Source organism: Triticum aestivum, chromosome 7B (genome assembly GCF_018294505.1).
Source record: "Triticum aestivum cultivar Chinese Spring chromosome 7B, IWGSC CS RefSeq v2.1, whole genome shotgun sequence".
NCBI lineage: Eukaryota > Viridiplantae > Streptophyta > Magnoliopsida > Poales > Poaceae > Triticum > Triticum aestivum.
The window spans coordinates 445081913-445089092 of record NC_057813.1 but is presented as its reverse complement, the minus strand read 5'-3'; the positions used below and the strand labels follow the sequence as shown (position 1 = coordinate 445089092).

The 7180-nt window shown below is 41.6% G+C and overlaps 1 long non-coding RNA gene across 2 annotated transcripts; it reads left to right on the top strand.

The window, feature by feature from the left end:
• The first annotated feature begins 4800 nt into the window (after positions 1 to 4800).
• On the top strand, positions 4801 to 6639 carry LOC123162164 (uncharacterized). Of its 2 annotated transcripts, XR_006481078.1 has the most exons (5): positions 4802 to 5071; positions 5172 to 5228; positions 5562 to 5886; positions 5965 to 6152; positions 6270 to 6639. It is a non-coding gene; the product is annotated as an uncharacterized lncRNA (long non-coding RNA). The 2 variants fall into 2 exon arrangements; XR_006481077.1 differs by having other exon boundaries at positions 4801 to 5071; positions 5562 to 6152.
• Positions 6640 to 7180: the final 541 nt, after the last annotated feature.

Here is a 7180-nt window from a genome sequence, read left to right as displayed (position 1 = left end):
GGGGTGAGGGGAGGGCTGCTGGACACAACCAAGGCGCAGCCCCTCCCCTCCCCAACACCTCTCCTCCTCCGTCACGAGCTTGGCAAAGCCCTGTCAGAGTACTGCTGCTCCACCACCACCATGCCGTCGTGCTGCTGCTGGAGCCATCTTCCTCAACCTCTCCTTCCCCCTTGTTGGATCAAGACGGAGGAGACATAGTCCGTTCCGTACGTGTGTTGAACGTGGAGGTGCTGTCCGTTCGGCACTTGGTCATCGGTGATCTGAATCACGGCGAGTACGACTCCATCACCACCGTTCCCTTGAACGCTTCCGCACGCGATCTACAAGTGGTATGTAGATGCGATCTCATTCCCTTTACTCGTTGGTTAGATGAACTCATAGATGGATCTTGGTGAAACCGTAGGAAAAATTTTAATTTTCTGCAACGTTCCCCAACACTTGTATGATATGAGTCTTTGCTTGTTTTGCTTTGTGTTTTAAGTCTTGAATCCTTCCTGGACACACCCTTTTGAGAGAGCCAGAAAATTATGCGATGCTTGCTCCTATGCTTCACTTAAATTTTTAGAGCCTTGTAATTGCTCTAGTGCTTCATTATATCTTTTTGAGCACGGTGTGCTTGGTTATTTTTGAAGAAATGCTCTCATGCTTCACTTAGATTTATTTGGGAGTTAGTGATTTTTTTAAAAATTCTCTCTTGCTTCACTTAGATTATTTTGAGAGAAAGAAATATTATGCTCATGTTCTTCACTTAAATTTGTTTGACCTTATTAGAGAAAACATATGAAACTAGTCCCAAAGTGATAGATATCCAAGGAAGATATAATAAAAACTTTCATGAAGATCATTAGACAAAATAAACTTGGTTCTTAGTAATGGTTTTGAGAATTGATGATATGATATGTGAGTCATGTTGATGAGTAATTATGCTTTAGTAAGAATATTGATGTTAAGGTTTGTGATTCCCTATGCAAGCACGAAAGTCAATAGTTATGCAATGAAATTATATCCTACTTGTGGTGCATTATTCGGTGTTACTTATGCTTAATGCTCGGGTACAAGATTTTCTTGGTTGGGCACTTCTCAATCTTTTTGCTAGCCTTCATTTTGCACTAAGTATGATCACTACTTGTGCATCCAAAACCCTTTAAACCAGTTTTACCATATGAGTCCACTATACCTACCTATATGCGGCATTTCTGTGCCGTTCTAAGCAAATTTGTATGTGTCATCTCTAATTTTCAAAATAAATTTCTCTTTTGTGTGCTCGTGCCGCTCGCGAGGCAGTGAGGGGTGGCCAATATTTTCCATGCTAGATGTGTTATTCTCATGATGAGTGTTTATTCACTTGTCATTGCACGAGATTACGGCAAAGATATTAGGGATCCCTAGTCCCGAAATGAAAAATGAATTTACTTTATGTTGTAAAATAATAAGTTTCTTGAAAGTGTTGGTATGGAGGGCACCCGTGGATACGGTTAGCCATGGAAAGTGAAAGTATGGTGGAAAAAGGAATAAAATTTATTTTCTGTTTGGGAACTGGCTACGATATATCTAGCATGGAAAATGTTGGGAACTCTAAGTCGTTTTCATTGGTGGGAAAACTATGCCTCCCAAAATGTTTTTATCTCTCAATTTTCGATTTGTGCTCTGGCACCTCTACAAATCCCTACTTCCCTCTGCGAAGGGCCTTTCTTTTACTTTATGCAATTTTTATTTTCAACTTGAGTCTCCATCTTCTCTTATAAAGCACCAACTAAGGGACACTATGATCGTTCTTGAGCATTGGGTATAGCTAGTATTCGATTGCGTTTCATGAATGAATCAATGATTGAGCACAATGGGCTAGGGATAACTTGCTTTAGCATTGATATTTTGAAAGACATGGTTGCTTGTTGATATGCTTGAGTATTAGTCTTCATGTCAAAACTACACTATTGCTTTGAACCATAAAAGTCCAAATGTCCATGCTATAAAGAGAAGAAAATGTGATGAACATGTTAGGCAGCATTCCACATCAAAAATTCTGTTTTTATCATTTACCTACTAGAGGACGAGCATGAATTAAGCTTGGGGATGCTGATACGTCTCCAACGTATCTATATTTTTGTTCCATGCTATTATATTATCATTCTTGGATATTTTACAATCATTTTATAAGCATTTAATATCGTTTTTGGTACTAACCTATTGACATAGTGCCCAGTGTCAGTTGTTGTTTTCTGATTGCTTTTTACAACGCAGGAAATCAATACCAAAATGAAGTCCAAACGCATCGAAACTTTTTGTGGATTTTTGCTGGACCAGGAGGCACAAGTTGGGCCGAAGAAGTACCAGAGGGGTGCCCCGAGGGGGGCACAACCCACCAGGACACGCCTGGGGGGCCAGGCACGCTCATGTGAGTTATGCCCACCTCGGTTGCCTCCCGCGCCGCCTCTTTGCTCTATAAATACCCCAATATTCCAGAAACCCTAGGGGAGTCGACGAAAATCAATTCCAGCCGTCGCAAGTTCCAAAAATACCAGATCCAATGTAGACACCATCACGGAGGGGTTCATCATGTCCATTGGTGCCTCTTAGATGATGCGTGGGTAGTTCTTTGTAGACCTACGGGTCCGTAGTTAGTAGCTAGATGGCTTCCTCTCTCTCTTGATTCTCAATACAATGGTCGCTTGGAGATCCATATGATGTAAGTCTTTTTGCGGTGTGTTTGTTGGGATCCGATGAATGTTGAGTTTACGATCAGATCTATGCTTTTATCCATGAAAATTATTTGAGTCTTCTTTGATATGCATCATTGATTATAGCCTCGTATTTATTCTCCAATATTTAGGTTTTGTTTGGCCAACTTGATATATTTATCTTGCAATGGGAAGATGTACTTTATGATGGGTTCGATCTTACGGTGTTTGATCCCAGTGACAGAAGGGAAAATGACACGTATGTATCATTGCTATTAAGGATAACAAGATTGGGTCTATTTCTATATAGATTTTGTCTACATCATGTCATCATTCTTATTGCATTACCCCGTTTTTTCATGAACTTAATACATTAGATGCATGCTGGATAGCGGTTGATGTGTGGAGTAATAGTAGTAGATGCATGAAGGAGTTGGTCTACTAATCTTGGACGTGATGCCTATATAATGATCATTGCCTGGATATCGTCATGATTATTTGAAGTTCTATCAATTGCCCAACAGTAACTGTTTCCCACCGTTTGTTATTTTTCTCGCGAGAAGCCACTAGTGAAACCTACGGTCCTCGGGTCTCTTCTTTATTATATTTGCTTTCGCGATCTATTTTATTTGCTTTTTATTTTCAGATCTATTAAACCAAAAATACAAAAAGAAATACTTTGCAGCATTTTATTTTATTTGCGATCTATTTATCCAATCTATTATAACTTTATCCCGTCACCATGCCAATTTCCGGCGCCGTTGCCCAAAGGGGATTGACAACCCCTTGAACACATCGGGTTGTGAGTATTTGTTATTCGTGTGCAGGAGTTGTTTACATTGTGTTGCGTCGTTCTCCTACTGGTTCGATAAACTTGGCTCATCATTGAGGGAAATATCTATTGTTGTTGTGCTATATCATCCCTTCCTTTTTGGGGAAATACCGACATAGTTCAAGCAAACATCAATGGCCGGCGAGGGCCAGACGGCGGGAGGAACGGCGGGGAGGGCATGAGTGAGTCCTGCGCCGCCGCGGCCAGGGAGGGAGCGTTTGACTAAGATATAGGAAAGGATCTCGGGTTGAATTCTAATAAATCCAAGGGTTAATTTGTAAAATCAAATTGTTCTGTAGATATCACTTAAAGAGGGACTACATGTACAATTTCTAGAAAATGGGAGGACTTTTTTGCAAAACAACCGCTATGACGGACTACCAGAAGCAATATCTGCTTTATTACTAGGGAGAGATTTACCCCCTCTGTCCAAAAAACTTGTCCCTCAAACAAATGCATGCACGCGTTCTTGGATGTCGTACGTGGCGTTTGCAACACAGGATGCACCACAATCGGTGATGTCAGCACACGACTTGTTCCATCAATTGTGCGCGCTCGTTATTACCATTGCACATCCTTATTTTAATTAGAATGTGTGTCTGTCTAACGCACACACCTTGATCTGTCTGACCATTTATGTTTGTTGTGGCTAATCGAAACAGTTCATCCGTGTCAAGTGTATGTCGTCTATAGGATACACTTTGATCTGGCTGACCATTTCTGTTGTTTTCGCTCATCGCAAACATTTCATTCAAGTGGAATGTATGCCGCCTATCGCACACACGTTGATCTGGCCGACTGTTTCTGTTGTGTTGCCTAATTGAAAACAACTCATCCGATTGAACTGTATGTCGTCTACCGCACACACATTTATATGGCTGATGCTTTCTTTTTTTGTCTCATCACAAAAAGTTAGTATGGATCAATTGTATGTCACATAACTCTAATTTGAATCGTGCTTGATGTCACCGTCATCGCATACAATTCGTATTATTGGCGATGGTTTTTACTATAACACCATTTACGATTACTGCATCGCACGAGGGTCTTTAATTAAGGACAGTATAACCGCACCTAAAGCAAGCTCTCTCACGCACTTGCAATTTTGGTTGTCAGATCGTGTGTTTGAAGCGTTTCTGGTCGTCAGATCATCTTTTAGCGCTAACTAGGCCGCCTGTCCTGAGGGCTGCTACTCCGCAAGCCGTTTCAGTGGGCTCTGGTTAATTGGGCCAGTTTCACGCACAAATATTTAGTCCACGAAGCCCATGAGCACACGAGAATCTCCTCTCTGTCTCTCTCTCTCTCTCGCCCTGTTCTTTCGTCTTTCTCTCCCCGACCTCTCCTCTTCTCTGATCTGGCTTTACGTTACCCTCGCCCTACTGCGCCGCCGCCACAAGCCGCGACTCAATCTCTCGATCTCGACCCTGAGTGACAGCGGCAACCGCAAGCCCCGTTCATTCTTTCCCACCAGCGTACCCTAGGTGTCCTCCTCGTACTCTCATTTATGACGACCTCAACATAGGGAGTCCAAGGATTCATCCCAACCCACCTCAGCGTCAAGGTGAGAATCACCCCTATGTACCTTTTTTTTCTTTTTGATTTCAAGTTTTGACGAGGGAAGATTATGCACTTCCTTACTGTTAATTTGATCTGCAAAGCAGTGAACAGTACAAGATATACGCACAATGAAGCAGCCATATTTGCTGATGGTATTTAAGGTGCTCTTCACACTACAACTATCACTTCTGTTTTCCCGATGATATTTGACATTTGGCATGAGATTAGTAATCCATAAGCCATATTTATTTCCTAAACAGTGAGACCACAATGCGATTTTACCATTCCTGCAAGAACTTAGAAGTGTTCTGCCACAGATAGATAGTATGTACTGTATAGTAAGCACTGAACTTAATTAACTCCAATGCACTTGGTTAGTCATTCTCTTCCAAAATTAAAATATTCTAAGTTATATCAAGAACTTTTCGCTGTTAGTAGTTAAATACTATTTCGTACATAAATTGGTATAAATAATTTCAGTTTTTTTGATACAGCGAGAGATGAAGGGAAGGCCGGAATTCACCTGCAATAATTTTTGCAGAAAAGTTGCCATGCGGCTGGTTAGAGATATAGTAAGGGTGAGAGCTAGGAACACATTAAAGCCTAAGCCATGATAAATGAATAGCAGATCAACGAATTTGTTGCCGGAGCAGCTGCCCACCCCATCCCCATGTAACGCTTTCTTGTATGCAATCGAAGCCCAGACACGACTGATGAGAAATCAAAGGCATCGTCGTCCGCCGCCAGAAAACTCCTTTTTGCCTACGATATCCTTCTCTATGTGCAAGGAACGATGGTTCTGGTTGCATACTCAATAAGGTCAGTTGGCTGTTGCTTGATTTAAAACTGGGGCAACAAGTTTCTTGATTTGCCCCGTGGCAACCTTTTTTCTGCCAGGTTGTTTCAAACAATTATTCTTCTTCTATGAAAACACTGAGATTATCGTGAAAGGATTCAGAGTTTTGCTGAATCCAGATTGCCACAAACATGATGCAAAATAACAACCAGGACTTTGAAAGATGGATGGCGGTGCTTATTACGTGGTAGAAATCAAATATCAAAAGGAGAAGATAATGTTTGCGAAGGTGTGTGTACTGAACAAGCATCCTGATTGATGTGCTTTTATGTTGTTCCTTGTTGTGCCCTCATGCAGCTGTGTCCATAGATATTGATCGATATACTTACTGTTGTGCCAATTGTAGGAGAGGAGAGAGACATACATGCTGGGAATTCTGGATCTGATGCTGTCACATTGGTCAAGTCCACCGTGCTAGATGAGAATCCCTTCGCCATCTATGCCAAAGCTTTTTAAGCCAGCATCATCCCCGACACCGGTGTGTTCTCCCCGTCAATGTGCCTCCCCCCATGCCAACCCTCCTCAGATAGTCTAGAAGGACTCTAGGAACAACACCTTGCTCGGCTCGCCATGTGTCCCGGTGGTTGGCCGTGTGCTTTTGACAGACCAGTAGGACTCGAGGAAGAGCACCTTGCCTGGCTCACTATGTGTCCCGGTGGTTCACCGTGTGTCGTGGCCCTTACCTCCGCATTGGCATATGATATTTTCTTTTTTCCTGATGTTCAATTCATAGGCATGATCATGTTGTGTGATAGCATGTACATTGCTCGGAAGAAATAGGTGTCTTCTTATTTCCTTTCTTTATATGTTCTTCTTTGTTTTGTTGCTCCTACATCCATGTGCTACCAAGAGATTATGCTTGAGATGCTGGCTCATAGATGAAATGCTCACATCACAACATATTGTAGCTATCGACATTATTTGTCATATTTACTTAACATTTGAGTTGATTAGCCAGTGGCATGCTGCACCGTTTGCTTCAAAAACACACTAAGCATATGAGTTTCAGTGGGACTTCATCAAAGCATATGCTGAGATTGGTAAAGACTATCCTTACATGTTCACTGATTAAATAATGTTCTTTCTTCCATTTCCATTCCTTATTTCCCTTTGTTTGCTCAAGTCTATACGACATCGCTATTTTCTGAAATGTGTTGTGCAGAAAGCCAGAAAGTTAAACTGTTTGACTATCTAACTGCTCGTGAGAAAGGAGAATTTACTTGATTATTTAACCATGTTGTGGCATGAGATATCATC